Here is an 18,190-nt window from a genome sequence, read left to right as displayed (position 1 = left end):
CTGTGTATGGTGTTAGGGAGGGGTGTTCTAATCTCATACTTTTATGTGTACCTGTCCAGTTTTCCCAGCACCACTTATTGGAAGAGGCTGTCCTTTCTCCACTGTACATTCCTGTCTCCTATATCAAAGGTGACCATATGTGCGTGGGTTTATCTCTGGGCTTTCTATCCTGTTCCATTGATCTATCTTTCTGTTTTTGTGCCAGTACCATACTGTCTTGATTACTGTGGCTTTGTAGTATAGTCTGAAGTCAGGGAGCCTGATACCTCCAGCTCCGTTTTTCTTTCTCAAGATTGCTTTGGCTATTCAGGGTCTTTTATGTTTCCATAAAAATTGTGAAATTTTTTGTTCTAGTTCTGTGAAAAATGCCAGTGGTAGTTTGATAGGGATTGCATTGAATCTGTAGATTGCTTTGGGTAGTAGAGTCATTTTCACAATATTGATTCTTCCAGTCGAAGAACATGGTATATCTCTCCATCTATTTGTATCATCTTTAATTTCTTTCATCAGTGTCTTATAATTTTCTGCATACAGGTCTTTTGTTTCCTTAGGTAGGTTTATTCCTAGATATTTTATTCTTTTTGTTGCAATGGTAAATGGAAGTGTTTTCTTGATTTCACTTTCAGATTTTTCATCATTAGTGTATAGGAATGCAAGAGATTTCTGTGCATTAATTTTGTATCCTGCTACTTTATCAAATTCATTGATTAGCTCTAGTAGTTTTCTGGTAGCATCTTTAGAATTCTCTATGTATAGTATCATGTTATCTGCAAACAGTGACAGCTTTACTTCTTCTTTTCCAATCTGGATTCCTTTTATTTCCTTTTCTTCTCTGATTGCTGTGGCTAAAACTTCCAAAACTATGTTGAATAAGAGTGGTGAGAATGGGCAACCTTGTCTTGTTTCTGATCTTAGTGGAAATGCTTTCAGTTTTTCACCATTGAGGACAATGTTGGCTATGGTTTTGTCATATATGGACTTTATTATGTTGAGGAAAGTTCCCTCTTTGCCTACTTTCTGGAGAGTTTTTATCATAAATGGGTGTTGAATTTTGTCGAGAGCTTTCTCTGCATCTATTGAGATGATCGTATGGTTTTTCTCCTTCAATTTGTTAATATGGTGTATTACGCTGATTGATTTGCATATATTGAAGAATCCTTGCATTCCTGAAATAAACCCCACTTGATAATGGTGTATGATCCTTTTAATGTGCTGTTGCATTCTGTTTGCTAGTATTTTGTTGAGGAGTTTTGCATCTATGTTCATCAGTGATATTGGCCCATAGTTTCCTTTCCTTGTGACATCTTTGTCTGGTTTTGGTATCAGGGTGATGGTGGCCTTGTAGAATGAGTTTGGGAGTGTTCCTCCCTCTGCTATATTTTGGAAGAGTTTGAAAAGGATAGGTGTTAGCTCTTCTCTAAATGTTTGATAGAATTCGCCTGTGAAGCCATCTGGTCCTGGGATTTTGTTTGTTGGAAGATTTTTAATCAAAGTCTCAATTTCAGTGCTTGTGATTGGTCTGTTCATATTTTCTATTTCTTCCTGATTCAGTCTTGGAAGGTTGTGCATTTCTAAGAATTTGTCCATTTCTTCCAGGTTGTCCATTTTATTGGCATAGAGCTGCTTGTAGTAGTCTCTCATGATCCTTTGTATTTCTGCAGTGTCAGTTATTACTTCTCCTTTTTCATTTCTAATTCTATTGATTTGAGTCTTCTTCCTTTTTTTCTTGATGAGTCTGGCTAATGGTTTTTCAATTTTGTTTATCTTCTCAAAGAACCAACTGTTAGTTTTATTGATCTTTGCTATCATTTCCTTCATTTATTTCTGATCTGATCTTTTTGGGTTTTTTTTGCGGTACACGGGCGCCTCACCACTGCGGCCTCTCCCATTGCGGAGCACAGACTCCGGACACGCTGGCCCAGCGGCCATAGCTCACGGGCCCTGCCACTCCATGGCACGCGGGATCCTCCCAGACCGGGGCACGAACCCGCGTCCCCCGCTTTGGCAGGCGGACTCCCAACCACTGCGCCACCAGGGAAGCCCCTCTTTTTCAAACTTTTGCGTGAGAAAGACGTTAGTTTGTAGCCAGAACAAAATATGTATTTCCATTAAAAAACTGGAAGTTTGGGAATAATTTTCCTCAGGGGCCCAAAATTTCATTATAAAGAGAATTTAAAAAAATATTTTAATGACAGTAACATTACTGGAGCAATGATTACATGACATCTGTGAATAGCTAAATTATAATTAAAGTAAGCTATACTTATTTATATGTGTTGATATATTTTTAGAAGTCCAAACAAGCACAAAATGTTGATTTTTTTTACCCCAAGCATACTTGAATTATTAATTAATCTGCACATTCAAAATGAATGGCAAATAGAAATTTGCAATATTCAAAAATATATATCAGTTTACTTTGGCTTGGATGAAAAAAATTTATTTATGCTTAGATAACTTAAAGCATTCCATTAAAACAATTAAAATGCCATCATTAACATCACTTGCTTCACTTAGTTGACAAGTCTGGGTGAATTTGGTTTTGTTCAGAGCTCACAGCCAAGGGTTCTGAGTTCAGTGAAGTGTTTTTCAGGCATTCTCACAGCTTTGTACTTTGATCCTATCCTTCTCTTCTCTTGGGCAAATCCTTCTCTTCCTTTCATATTCCACAAAGTTTATTTCGTGTATGAGTCCTTTGAAGTCAGAGGCAAAACAAGATTTAAACAACTTGATTTTTCCCCATCTGAGTTTTGTTTTTACGACTTTTTTCTCTGTCTACGTGAGTTTTGCTAGGGACAGGATGTATTCTGAAGATTCAGGTAGATATTTACCCCAGCAAACAGCTACAGGTGATTCTTAGTGATTTGTTGTGATGAAAGAATAAGGAGGAGGGATGGATAAATATATGTCCATATGTTCATATACAAATATGTTCTCTGTAAAGTTAACTGAGGAAAAGCTCTCATAAATGTATTTGCTGTAGAAAACTTACAGACCCAGATAGGGAAAGATCACCAGAGCTATGCATTCTCTTAAGATTCCTTATCCTGATAAAATTGGTAACTTTTTTCTTTCTTAGCAGGGGACCGGGTTTATTAAACTATTTTAGCACTGTGAATCATATATCATTTTGTCTTTATTCTCAGGTAATTTAATTTTAGTCTATAGAAAGTCAATAAATACCTATTAACTACTATTTTATTATTTGTGCATTTGTGGGAAATAGTTATTAGTAAGTTTGAGAAATCCTTAATTTCAACATGAAGAACTGGTTGAAATTAATGTACATGGCAAATAACGATAAATTGTATATAATTAAGTGAATAGAAATCCCACGCACTCTGCTCTCGTAATTCTTTCTTACTGTACCTTCCCCTCTCTTCCTACATTAGGATAAAAATTGCTTTCTTGTGAAATTTTTTGTTCATGTCAGTAAGAGATTTCCTAATGTCTGGGCCAGTTGTACTACTCTCCAGAAATCTTTGGCCTATTTGGAGACTGTGTTTTGAAATTAATACTGCCATTTGTTGTTAAGTTTTTTCTAAATGGTGATGCAGATGGTTTGAGTGGGCAAACATTTATCCATCACACCCGGGGTTTCCACAGATTGCATTAAAAGCAGCCAGGATTTCATCCAATCCCCAAACAGTTGTTATTGCTTGTCTCCCAATAGAGTTTAGATTAAAGATATTTATACAAAATATTCAAAAACTTAATATTTACAGTGATTTTTTAATTTTGCCAATACAAGAGAGATTTTTTAGAGGATAAACAATTTTCTGGAAACTTTTTAATAAGTTTGGATCATTTGTGATAGTTACATTATTTCCTATATGATTGTTTGCATAGATAGCCTATATGTGTGCACAAAAAAATCAAAAGATTCTACCCAAGAAAGTTGCCAATTGATACATTAATTGCATCATATTCATTACTGATTTCATTTTAGTCCAAGACTAGGTAATTATACCCTTTGTGGAGACAAAAATTAATGCAATTTACAAGAGTTTTGGAAAGATGCACAGGAAATTATAAACAGTGTTTACCTGTGTGGAGTGAAACTGCAGGATTGTTTTGGGTAAAAGGGATTTTAACTTTTGCTTTTTACCCTCTGAACAATTTTGAAATTTTTACTATGAGCATATTTTACTGTTATAATAAATTAAAAAATGATCCTGGTGTGCTGTTGAATGATTCCAGAAAAGAGAAAACATCATATACACTTACCCCTTATTGGCCTGCAATAAACAAAGCATAATTATAATTTAATTTTAGAAGTTGCCACTTGGAACTGGTTGCAGATATCTGATTGAAAATAAAGAAATTTCCATGAGGATATATGTGGATTTCCTATCAACTGACTTTCCCATTCTATTTCCACACAGAACTGGTAATGAAATTTTCAGAGGCTGTGTCAGATATAGCCCATACCTCACTTGATGTAAGTGATGTTATTGTTTAATATTTATAACCTTTCTGGTGTTTTGCCATAGAGGAGGAAAAATAATTTTCCTTCTACCCTTGTGAGTACTTAGCTGAGATCCTGTAATGAGAGACAGACTGACAAGAGAAAAACAAACAAAAGTTTATTAATATGTACAACTCAAGTATACATGAGAGATATCCAGGAAAAATGAGTAAGTCAGAGAGGTAGCTTAGAATTCATGCTTAAACATCACCTTAATAAGGAAAGGGGAGACGAAATTTAGGTCTCTTAAAGAAGAATAAATGATTTTTAGGAAAGATGAATGGGCACTTAGCAGAATAGATGGGAGGTATGACAGTTTGTGACAAAGTTTGTTAGGGTTTAGTATTAACTCCTAGTCTCCTCTCCTGTGATGAGAGTCAATCTTCCCTGGTTGATGAAACCCCCAGGGAGAGGATTTACGACAATTGAATTCCTTTTGGAGGATTTTTCTTCGGGCAAATAAGTGGAGTTCAGAGAAATCCTCTTCCTGCATTTCCTGTTTTCCAAGTGCCTTCAACTCAAAATAATCAGTATGCCCAAACGGCATACTTTGGGGTGGCATATTCTGTTACCCTTTACTGCCTTAGAGAATAATCGTCATTACTTCACAATTTGTTAATCTTTGAAGGTTAACAAAGTTTTGAGTAGAGTTAATTTTGACCCTCTAGAAGACAAATCCTTGTATCCTAAGTTTTTACCCTTGTACTTCATAATAGCTTTCTCCTAGATCTGGGGATCAGATTTTAACCAAAATATAACATATAGATCATTTTTGATGGTATTGAAAGGAGTTGGTAAATATCTCTAGGTTGATAATTTTAATAAATAAGTAAATGTAAAAGGCAATAGCTAGAAAAAATTTTCAAAATACCTAGTTCAAAGAATTCTTCTAATATGTAAAGAATAACTCCAAAAGAATTTGCTATTCAGTTGGATTTTTTTTTTTTGGTGCACATGAATTTTCAGTTACTGTTATAAAGGTGTTCCCAGTGTCTCATCTCCACATTTAGAAAACCACCAGTGTTGGGTCTAAGTTCACACTCATCAGTAAAATCTGCAAAGCAGAAGATTGAAATTAATATTAATGGAGAACATTTTCACTACAGGGTCCGTGCAATCACTGGGTAGACTCCAGGACCCAAGGAGTCACCTGTAGATGTCATGTTAGTGTTTGATTATCATTGATACCTACATTGTTGATCTCACCTTGATATCCACATGACTACACCAGGAGCACAATGTGTTCGCCATAGAGTGTTGCTGTTGGCTGTTCTTTTTTGTAGTTACATTTGTGGTGAAGGAAAATGCTATGTCTCTGAATTTGTCTTTGGGATATTGTCACAGTATTAAATGCTGTGGTATGTCATTTTGTGATACCAGGCAATCTATTCAAAACTTTAAAGAAAAATGAGCATCTCTCAATCAAGGGACATGACCAGTTATGTGAAAGCATTTTATATCATATTTATTTGTTTTACTTATGTTTCACTTCAGAAGTCTTTCTGTATTTGAAATATTTTCATGTGTATCTCACTACTTAGAAAGTACATGAGAAATAGGTCACACTTTTAAATACAGCAGAAATGCAAGGCCTATTTTTCACAGTTGAATGAAAGAGTGGTAAAAATGATACATTTATTTTGGTGCTGATATTAAAAATATGGTTATTCATGATCATTATCTTTCTTTACATGGGCTTTTATATCTGAGCAGTTTCCAAAAATACTAGGGGCAAAACAAAGTTAAAATTGAAGTTATAAAATTAATGAAGGTGAAAACCTTCATCATACTTAAAATGTCCTTGCATTAATATAAATGAAAATTTGCCATTGTAGATAAAGTTCAACCACCATCTCTGCACTTTTTCCCTTTTCTGCCCTCTTCTCAAGTCAGCTGTTACCTTGAACTTTGCTATGTTTCCTTCCAGACCTTTCTATTCCCTGTTCAGAACTCATACCTGGACTTCCACAAGTCCTAAAAACAGGTCAGCTTGTGGCCATTTTTCACAAAGTTTGTTACCTGTATTTAGATTTTACCTGGAAATTACTTTTCTCTGAAACAATAGGTAAACCTTTTTCGGTATGCTAGGCCTTTGTCACTAAAAACTATTTTCTTTGAAAGAAATAGGATCTTGAAAGATACAATTGCAACAATTTCCTTCTTCCTTAAACAAAACAAGAAGCAATTTCTTGCTGAATTGTAGACTTGATTTCTAGTATAAAACCTGAACAAATCTATTTTTTTAATTTGAATGATCTCTTCTGACAAACAATTGTGCATGAATTCTTTCCTCATTGTTATTTGCTTATGTAATATTTAGTAATTGATATAATTTTCATAAAGTAATTCAGGAAAGAAGTTTTAAATCTGTAGGTTTTTCCAGAACACATACACATATGATCCTCAATAATAAATCTCTAAGGAAAAAATGATTTAAACATTTTTGTTATAGAGCTATTGTGAGAACTTTCCACGAAATATATTTCCTCCTTTACTATATCTCCTCTTTTCCAGTACCCCCACATTTCTTTTTTTTTTTTTTTTTTTGTGGTACTCGGGTCTCTCACTGTTGTGGCCTCTCCCGTTGCGGAGCACAGGCTCCGGACGCGCAGGCTCAGCGGCCATGGCTCACGGGCCCAGCCACTCCGCGGCATGTGTGATCTTCCCGGACCGGGGCACGAACCCGTGTCCCCTGCATCGGCAGGCGGACTCGCAACCACTGCGCCACCAGGGAAGCCCCTCCCCACATTTCTTACATCTCCCAGAAAAAGATATAATTAGGTAGTGTCAATAGAGTTAAGATACTAAGGAGAATTATAAAGTCACCAAATTATTGAAAAATTTATTTCGGAAAGCAGAATACAAACAAACATTTTATAAGAATATATAGGGAGGGCTTCCCTTTATGTGCAGCAGTTAGGAGCTGACTCTGGACTGTGGGTCCTTCTGGCTGTTGCTGCTTTCTAACCCTGTGACCATGAAGTTACCTAATGTCTCAGTTTCCCCATCTGTAAAATGGAGACAATAGTATCTGTTTCATAAGGGCATTGTGAAGAATAAGTGAGCTAATATCTATGAAGTGCTTACAATGGTGCCTGGCATGTAAGTACTACATAAATGTTCTATATCATTTGGCATTGAAGAACTTTTTTTTGCACTTGTGAAAGACAGTGGCACAGCCTATCTTTATTATGCCTAAAGATACTGTTCAAAAGTATAGTGGGAGCACACTTATGTTAAATATACCCAAATTATTGCACACTGGCATAGGATTATCATGTGTAAATGAAAAGCAAGTACATGCACATGATCCGTGATTATATCTAAGGGATATCATTTGCAGTGGCTGAAATAGTACAAAGGAAGTGTTGGGTGGACAATTTACAAGTAGTTTATTAGAAAGCAAACCTCTCTAGTTCAATAAATCAGTTAATCAGAAGTATGTGTTGGCTTATGACTTTGAGAAGATTGTTAATCAGTCATGTTAAACTCACATGCCAGAGAATTAAACAGGAAAACTACTAATTACATTTTTTGCAGGAACTTCTAACTCTGCATCTTTCTGTTTACTCAGTCAGCTGAGAACTAAGTGAGAAGCAGCTTGCTATGGTCACCATGCTTCATGTGAAAGGGCATGGGTTGGCTTCAGCCCTATGTGAGTTGGAACCCAGTTCTGCCACTTGCAAAATGTGTCCGTTTTTAAACTTCATGAATTTCCACACACTCGGTTTCCCTATCCACAAAAGGATAATAATGGAAAGCCTACCCCATAGGGTTGTCCTATAAATTAAATAAATAATCTATGTGAAGGGCCTAGATTTGTATACAGTAGTTTAACTCCTAAATGAATTGCTTTATTTTCTACTCTGAATGCTATCTTTCTGCTGTTCCCAAGACAGAAACCTGGGCATCATCTTCAACTTATTTTTCTCTCTTAAACCACGTCTACCCCAAATTCAATTGTTTTGCTAGGTCTTGTCAATAATATCTCCCTAATCCATCTCATAACTAGCCTGTCACTTCTGCTTTCATTATTTCTTGATGGAGTTTTCCAGTAATCTCTTATTTGATCTCCCTTTAATAAAAGTATCTTGTAACTACTTTGACTATCTCTGTGGGGACAAGAGTTGTGTTTATTTTTTGTCTATAACTTTAATGCCATCTTAATGCCTAACATGTAGTAGATAACTAGATGCACACACACAGACACACACACTCACATCTTTTAAAAATTAACAAAAGAATGGAACTCCACTCACCCTCACCAGAATTATTCTTCCAAATGTAAAATTGATCACATTACTCCCTGGTTATAATTTTTTGGTGGTTTCCCATTTGTATTAGTTGGAGTTCTCCAGAGAAGCAGTGACTCATAAAGTTAACCATCACATCATTACTCAGAAGATAATATCAAACTCTTAGCATGGATTCTAAGGCCTTTCATTATTTGGTCTCTGTCTTCAACTTTAGCTGCATCCCCTGCTGTTCTGAATCACTTACGGTTCCATTCATGTGCCTTGTATCATTGCCTTACTGAGCCGTCACACCTGATGCTTTCTGAACACCAAAAGTCCCTGTCACCATGCCATATCTCTGTATTCTTTAAAACTTATTTTTAATATTTTCCCTTTTCTTAAGGCTTTCATGATGTTTTTCATTCTGCCCCCACTTGGCAGATTTTGGCCTCTACTTGTTTGTGCCTCTACTGTTCCATACTTCTAATATAGAAATCATAGTACCATTGTCATGATTGCTGTGTGGTTTCTTCTAGGACTCCCCTGAGAGCAAGACTGTACTTTAGTTTTTTATGTGCATCTCTAGTAGAAAGACACGTTCTTACAGGTGCCTAGTTAATATTGTTGGATTTATGCATAGGATTATGAGTAATGAGTTGATGATTTTAAAAAAATAGCACAGAAAATAATTTTTACTCTAATAATCCTGCTTTTCTAAGTTGCTTTTTCTTTTTAGAACCCAGAACACAGTTTGAGTTGTTGACATTACAAGGAGCCATCCGTCCCAAAGTTTACAGAGTTTGAAATTCCCAGCAACAGAGCCTGTCCTTTAAATCTCCAGAAACTTCTTATATCACAGTCATCACCTCTGAGGGTTAACATACTAGTACCTGCTGGTCTATTAAGGAGAATGAAATCTCAAGAGAGATAGGTGAGCCATAGGAAAAAAAAAGGGGGTCATGAATAATTTGTCATTTTCACAACTTTTTGACTCATACCAGCAATTTTTTAAAGTTTTCAATACAGACATAAATGGGAAAAAACACATTTATGCAAGAACTGTAGACTCAACTACCCAAGATTATAAGTAACCTCTGAAGAGCAGGAGAGCAGAAGAGAAATTTTCTAAGTCTAGCAACATGGAAATCATGTAAATTTAGCATTTATTTGTTAAAAGATATATGCTGGGGATCGTAGCCATCAAGTCAAACATTTAAAATGTAATGTAAATAAACCCAGTAAATGGAATAAATTGGTTTATCATTTCACATTTTATTCTTATAATATTTGTGCTCTTTTGATTCTTATATTTTTGTACTTTAGCTCATGTATAATTGGTGTTGACTTTATATTTTCTCCAAAGAAAATGTAAATAGAAAAAGAATGTTTAAAATTCCATTCTACTTAGAGATTAAAAACTTTTGTGAGTTATTTTGAGTTTATACTTAGGTGGATACTGAAAATATTTCTGCAGCTCTTCTGGCTTTGTAAATGAAGATTCTCTACATCCCCGATACTATGGAGTAGGCTTTGAAAAGGCCTGAAGATTGGTGTTTGTTTTTTTTTTTTAGCTAAGTGAAATTAGGAACTGGAAAATAATTCTTGCCATATGTTCTGTGCTATTGTGGCAGAAGACATCTCTCAGATGTTCAGGTTGCTGATGAATTAATATTAAAAGGAAGCGATGACCCTATTTCCTCTGCTGATGTTTAGCTTCATGAGGCATAAGAAAATTAAAGAGAATTTTCCTCCCTTGAGCTATCAACTCCTAAGGTCATTTTTGGTGAATCACGGTAAGTCGTGTACTCTCCAGGAGCATGCTTTGCTTTTACAGGGCAAGAAATCTCATTCCGGGGCTTCCCTGGTGGCGCAGTGGTTGAGAGTCTGCCTGCCAATGCAGGGGACGCGGGTTCGTGCCCTGGTCCGGGAAGATCCCACATGCCGTGGAGCGGCTGGGCCCGTGAGCCATGGCCGCTGAGCCTGCGTGTCCGGAGCCTGTGTTCCGCAACGGGAGAGGCCACAACAGTGAGAGGCCCGCGTACCGCAAAAAAAAAAAAAAAAAACAAATCTCATTCCTCATACTTTGGGAGCAGCACTAATTTAAAAGGGGCAGCATGTGTGCTTATTAACAGAGGACTTGGGGTAAGGCTACCAGGTCCAAATTCAGGGTGAGTTATCTGACCTCTCTTAAGATTTCATTTCCTGAGCTTGAAAATCCAGGTATTATTAAATACCTGTAGTGGGATTTGTGAATCCCATTACATTGTTGTGAGCTTTGAATGAGATAATCCATGTACCCTGGCACTGGGTAAGTATGCAACAAATAGTGGTCTATTGTTATGATTAATTTATTCCTTGTTTGTTTTTCTATTTCTTCTGTTTCTATTAACAAACATTTTTGGGAAAAACGTCAGAGCCTTATTTTTAAAATTTGGTAATTTTGGCAGTAGTATGAGCTAAGACTTTCATTACAAAGATCAAAATCTTGATGAAGTTTGCTGTATATATAACATAATTTACTTGTATAACGTCACTTTCCTATTCTCCTCTTCTTGTCCCCCTCTCCCACCATTTGACTTTTTTGCATGGGAGATATAAGAAGTTAGATATTGAGCATGGTTCTTTTCAGTATTTCTCTCTCTGAATCCCAAAGTCTATCTTTTATATCAGTGATGGTTTGCTCCAGGTTCACACATTTGCAGGAAATTGATGAGGAGGCAATGCCGTCTGATGCTGTGCTTCAGACAAGTGTGTTTATCAGCAGACAGTCTGGAAGCAGATCTAGGTAAACACATGCTCTTCTGCAACCTTGGCATGAAACAGCCCCAACTTGTGCGTGGCATTCAGCAGCAGCCTTCCTGGTATCTTGCAAGGTGCCCAAGCTGCTAGTGTGAAGTCCAAACTAAATACTTCTTTGATTTTTTTGCTCCCTCTGGAAGTTATATGTCCCATGGCCTTTGTTCTGGTCTTGATCCTACTTTTACCATTCTTTCCCAGTGTGTTCCCTTTCCAGAACAAGCTAATCTTCATAGTCTTTTAATCTTTGAGTCAGTTAATTATCCTAGATAATTTATTAATGTCCCTAATTTAAGAAACCTGGATTAGCAGGGAGATTAAACCCAAGACTATACAACATGGAATACTTTACACTTTTTAGATTTCCTGATGCATTAAAATATAATGCTGATTTAGGCAATCACACACAAAAATAATGAAAAAGAAATTAATTTATAAGAAACAGTGGAGGGGGCTTCCCTGGTGGTGCAGTGGTTGAGAGTCCGCCTGCCGATGCAGGGGACATGGGTTCTTGCCCCGGTCCGAGAAGATCCCACATGACGCGGAGTGGCTAGGCCCGTGAGCTATGGCCGCTGAGCCTGCGCATCCGGAGCCTGTGCTCCTCAACGGGAGAGGCCTGCGTACGGCAAAAAAAAAAAAGGAACAGTGGAAATGATCTAGGTTAAGACACATGATCTTTGATTCAGAGATATGTTTATAGAGGCAACAAGAATGTGAAGTCCCATTAAAATATGAGTCAAAAGTCAAATGCTTGCTTCTTTGTTAATATATGTATATGAGATGGTAATATGAGGTTGGCTGCATATATTGGGTTGGAGTCTCAGAAATCTTTAAGAACATAAATGTTATCTGTAAGCTGAGGTATGGTGAATTTTATTTCTGGTAGTTCTTATAGATGAGTTTACTTATAATAAGTATGTTTAATTTAGTAATAAGAGATTAGGCAATTTTTGAATTCTCAAATATTTATTTAGTTACTTATTACTAACATTTTCTAGACTAAATTCTACCTTTTCCTCTGAGCTTTTATTTTGGCTAATTTGATTACTTCAGTCAATACTTGATAGGAACTTCCACTGAAATAATTGGAGGAATGAAAGTGGACAACAGTTGTTTTTTTCTTGCCTACCACACTCATCTTCTTTTGGAAAATGAAAAGCTCTTTTTGTTTATTTGTGTACATATTTAGTTCTCCTATAACCTATTCCCCAGAGCAGGTCTGTGATTCTATATGGAGTTCCCTTAGTATCCTCCTCCTGTGCCATGGGAGGGGGCATGTGACCAAGCAAAATAGTCTCCTGGTGAATTTTTTTAAGTTAGAATTATGGGAATCGGCTCTTTTTATGTTGTGTTGTGAATCTACACAAGAGAAGAGACAGAGCCTGGAATCTGCTGGGGACAGTGATTCCAGCCTTGTTAAGAAGCTATGAGAAAATGAACAAGCAGAGCAAGAGAAGAAATGAGAAAGGGAGGGAAGGAGAGAGACAGGGAAACACCCCCCAGCCCCAGCCCCCGTGGTTCTCAAGGTCCTGGTTCTGGTTGCCCCAAGGCCTATAGTCTGATTAGTGAGCCAATATAGTCCACATCTTAACTAAGCTAGTTTCAGTTGAGTTTTTGTCACTTGCACCCAGTAGAATTCTGATTAAAAGACTATTTTATAAATTAGCAGCTCTGAAGTTGTAGATGTTTGATTGAAATAACGAAATGGAAAGTGAAAATTAAATATCTCTTCAAATCACTGCAGGCAACTAATTAGCTGTGCTCTGTAATATTCTCTAATGTTTTGCCTGCTATTGTATAGTATGAAATTATATATGTAATAAGTATTATATATAATGTATATTAATTATACTAATCCTATTTACAAAGATTTTTTATAAATAATATGTCCTGTGGAAGCACTTAGGATATGTTCACTCTATTTTAAATGAGTGAAGAAAAGAAGCACAAAGCCTTGACTTACCAGGATTATGATGGAAGGCCTGTGTTTTTAAACATAAATATGCATTCTCTATCCTGGAAGAAACTATTTCATTTAAAGCATAAAGTGTGAATGTAATTTTGATCTTTGAAAAGGAAAATGCAATGCTTTTGTTGTGGTTGTTGCTGCTTTTATTTTCATCACTGCACATAGAGAAGGAATAGTGTTAAGTTCTCCAAAATTCTGGTTGTAAAGTAAAGAATGCCAATTAAGACAGCTACTCGCAAATTTAAAAGTGCCATATTCTTTTTGGAAATTGGAGAAATAGAAGAAAGAATATGGTTGTATACCTATATGGTGATTACCTGTATACATGTGACCATGTGTATATACAAATGCACTGGTATAATACTTGAGGAGTTATACACTCAATATATAACATACTTTACGTATTTTTACCTTAGTATATAATAGATACTAAGTATGTAATATATTATTTACTATGTTAATATAATACTTATACTTTAGTTCTTACAACTACTTACTTGGTGATTAGTATGTGATTGTCATTCTTCTAAACGCTACACTTTTCAACATATACAATATTAACTCAAAATGGGTGATAGACCTAAGTGTAAACCTAGCCTATAAAATTTCTTTTAGACAAAACCATATAGAAATAACAACTTATTTTAAGATAATTCTTCCAGAATATAAATGGTTGTAATATAATTATTAACCATAAAACATTCCCTGTTCATTCTATTGCATTTTAATTTAATAGGTTCACTGTTATTTAAGACATAATTGAAGTTTGGCATGACCTGTTAGAGACAATGGAAACATAAAAAGACATTTTTATACACTATTAAGCTGTGACAAGAAATCTCTACAAATAACCTCACATTTATTATTTTTTTTATTTTTATTTATTTATTTTTTTGCTGTATGCGGGCCTCTCACTGTTGTGGCCTCTCCTGTTGCGGAGCACAGGCTCCAGACGCACAGGCTCAGCAGCCATGGCTCACGGGCCCAGCTGCTCCGCGGCATGTGGGATCTTCCCGGACCGGGACACGAACCTGTGTCCCTTGCATCGGCAGGCGGACTCTCAACCACTGCGCCACCAGGGAAGCCCACCTCACATTTATTTTAATAAATGTTGATTGGCTTTAAAAACAAAATGAAAAAGAAAACCAAAAAAATCAAGTCAACTATCACACCACTTGTTAACTTTTTCATATTTTTATTCATTTAGCTCTAAATATTTAGGTCAATTTTGAGTTGACATTTAGTAAGCATCTGTTTCTTTTTAAAAAAATTGTTACGTTGTTTATCACACTCATCATACTTTAAACATTTCTAAATTATATATGGTCAAAATAAAGTTTCCTTATATGGCTTCTAGTTCTACTTTTTTACTTGGAAACAATCTCCTCTATGTAAGAATTAAAAAAAAAATTATCCTCTTTGGTATTTCTACGTGAAATATGAATTTCAGTTACTCAAAGATTTCTCATATACACTGCCAAAATAAAATATATATATATATATGATTGGACTTACAAAATTAGAAATTTTTTCTTCGTGAAAGACACTGTTAAGAAATTGAAAACTAAAGACATAGGAATTGCAGAAAATATTTGCAAAATCACACATCTGATAAAGCACCTGTATGTAAATAATAAACAGCTCTTAACACTTATAAGAAAACATACAACAACAAAAATAGGAAATCACGTAAAAGATGAGAATAAACACTTCACCAAAGAAGACACAAAGGTGGCAGAGAAGCATATGAAAAGATATTTAACATCATTACTCATTTGGCAAATTAAACCACGTGGATAAATCACTACATATCTATTTGGAATGGCTTTTAAATAAAGTAACAGCTCCAAGTACTGGCAAAGAGGCAAAAAAATTGGGACTTTCATACATTGATGGTACAATGCAAAATGGCACAGCTACTTTGGAGAACAATCTGGCAGTTTCTCATAAAGGAAAGCATTTACTTACCATATGACCGAGCAATCCAATTTGTCATTACTCAAGTGAAATGAAAACCTACCTTCACACAAAACCCTGTAGGCAAATGTGTGCAGTATTGATAGCTTTATTTGTAATCACCCAAACTGGAAACAATCCAAATGTCATTCCACCGGTGAAGAGATAAATAAACTGTGGTACACTCATGCTCAGCAATAAAAAGCATGCAGAACTGACACATGCAGTAACATAGATAAATCAAAATGCATTATACTATGTGATAGAAGGCAGATTCAAAAGGCTATAATACTGTTTGATTCCACTGATATAACATTCTTGAAATGGCCATACTGTTGGAACAGGGAAAAGAGCTGCGGAGTGGGGAAAGACTGCCGTAAAAGGGAAAGAGGTTACTTTGGGGGGCGGTGATGAAACTGTTCTATATCTTGATTGCGGTGGTGACTATATGACTGTATACTTTTGTCAACACTCGCAGAACTGTACACTTAAAGGGTAAATTTTACTGTATTTAACTTATATGTTAATGCTTTAAATGAAGAAAAGAAAAAAGAATAGAATGTTGGTCTCACTCATGATTCATATCCATAAAGCAAAATCTCTGGATAAACAACAAGGTCCTCCTGTACCGCACAGGGAACTATATTCAACATCCTGTGATAGACCAGAGTGGAAAAGAATATGAAAAAGAATATATGTATAACTGAGTCACTTTGCTCTACAGTAGAAATTAATTAATTGTAAATCAAATGTACTTCAATAAAATTTAAAAATAAAATGAATTAATTTTAAAAAGAATAACAACAAAAGCAAAAAAATATCTCATGTGGCTAAGTGTCTTGGTTCTGCAAGGCATGGGGGGATGGATGGCTTTTGGGGGTACTGCTGATATTTCTGTTGACCACAGCACTGTGAGAGGGGGGGGTCACTTTGTACTTATAGGTAACAATATGCTATGGTTTATTTAGTTTTGTGAATGTGAGTTGTATTTGACAGTAAAAGTGTATAATAGCAAAAAATGAAAAAAAATCAAACGTGAAAGCAACCAAAACTCTGTCTCAAACTGTGGAACATACACCCCCAATTTAGTGAAATATGGACTAAATCAAGGGAAGAGTCCAAGAAAAGTGTGTTTCTCTAGATGTGGAGCAGCACACAGAACTCTCTAAAAATAGCAGCAAATGATATGAACTTATTATTTCTCAGCTGACATGACAAAATCAAGGGAGGAATTCCAAGTCACTCCACAAAATGACAGGAAGATAAGGCTAAAATGAGGAAGCACGCCATAATTATAAGAAAATGGCTTTTGTTGTGTGAGTGTGTTGGGGGAGTTTAAGGTTTTTTTCTGGAAGACAGGATTATGTGGGCTATTGGGAGAGGGGCTACATATGCTACACAGCGGCAAGAATGTCAGGGTGGGGACTCTGCTCTTCTGCTTATCTTCTTGTTCATTATGATTCATTAGGTTCCTATGTCTTTTGCTGCAAAAGGTTTCTAGGGTCTCAAATAAAGCTGGAAGAAGCATGGATAGTAGAAGACCCAGCCCTACCTCATTTTTCTCTTCTCAGCTTCCCGCAGAGTCTGGGTAAGGTTTGTGCTTTGTGTTTGTGTGTGGTAGTAGGTGGCAGGGGTCGGGGGAGGTATCCTACTTTCTTTAACTTCTTTGCCAAGATATTTTCTTCATTCTCCAAATTCTCACTCTCCTCTAGGGCTTGTGATTTTCCAAATAAAAGGCAAGAATATTCTGCATATTTTTGGTTTATCTTCCCATCATATTCCTTTCCTAAGGCATTTTACTCAGTACATAATTAAAGAATGGGAAAGATACAGGTTGAAGAAAACAAAGATTAATATCTCAAAACATCATGTACTCATAATTAGAACAAGTTAAAATGCCTATAAACCTAAAAATAAATATGCAGTACATGGGTGAGCTCTAATATATAGGTGAGAGCATAAGTATAAAAGTATGCTTTTTCTTAGAATGAAGACATTAGGAAAAGGTTAGTTGTGTTAAATTAAGCTATAAATTTTGTGTTTTGGGGGTGTGGAGGAGAACTTGACCAAATGCTGCTAGTTTCAAGTGAAAAATTAAATGCCCAAGAAAAATTAGGAAAGAAAAAAATGTAAGAGACTATCCCTGTTAGTTTTAAAAATCCGTATGATCACTGTTATAAAATAGTGGAAATAGAGCTGAATACACATGGGAATTTAATAACTGATAAAAGTAACATTTCAAATAATTAGAAAACATAAATTATCTCATGAATCATATTTGAAAACTGGCAGATGGTGTAGGGAAAAAAGTGCTGGATTTTGAATTCTTATGTAAAACAGAGTGGGGTTTACTTTTAATTGAACAAATTTGAAACCATAGAAATACCAAAGAGGAAATTAAAGAAAAAATCTTAGAGGAGATGGTTTCCAAGTAAAAAACTAAAACTAGAAGCCATAAAATAAAACTTTATTTTGACTGTATATAATTTAGAAATGTTTAAAGTATAATGAGTGTTAGAAACAGCACAATAAAATTTTAAGAAAGAAACAGATGCTTACCAAATGTCAACTCCCCAAAATTGATCCATGAATTTAGGGCTAAATTAATAAAAATATGAATGAGTTAACAAGGGTGTGATAGTTGATTTGATTGTTTTGTTTTGCTTTGTGTTGTTTTGTTTTTTAAAACCAAGCAACATTTATTGAAATAAATGTAACGTTACTTGTAGAGAGATTTCTTGTCACACCATACAGCATGTTTTCTCA

This window comes from Pseudorca crassidens, chromosome 8, assembly GCF_039906515.1.
Source record: "Pseudorca crassidens isolate mPseCra1 chromosome 8, mPseCra1.hap1, whole genome shotgun sequence".
Taxonomy (NCBI): domain Eukaryota; kingdom Metazoa; phylum Chordata; class Mammalia; order Artiodactyla; family Delphinidae; genus Pseudorca; species Pseudorca crassidens.
The sequence above is the reverse complement of the archived record's forward strand: the minus strand, read 5'-3'. Positions refer to the sequence as shown.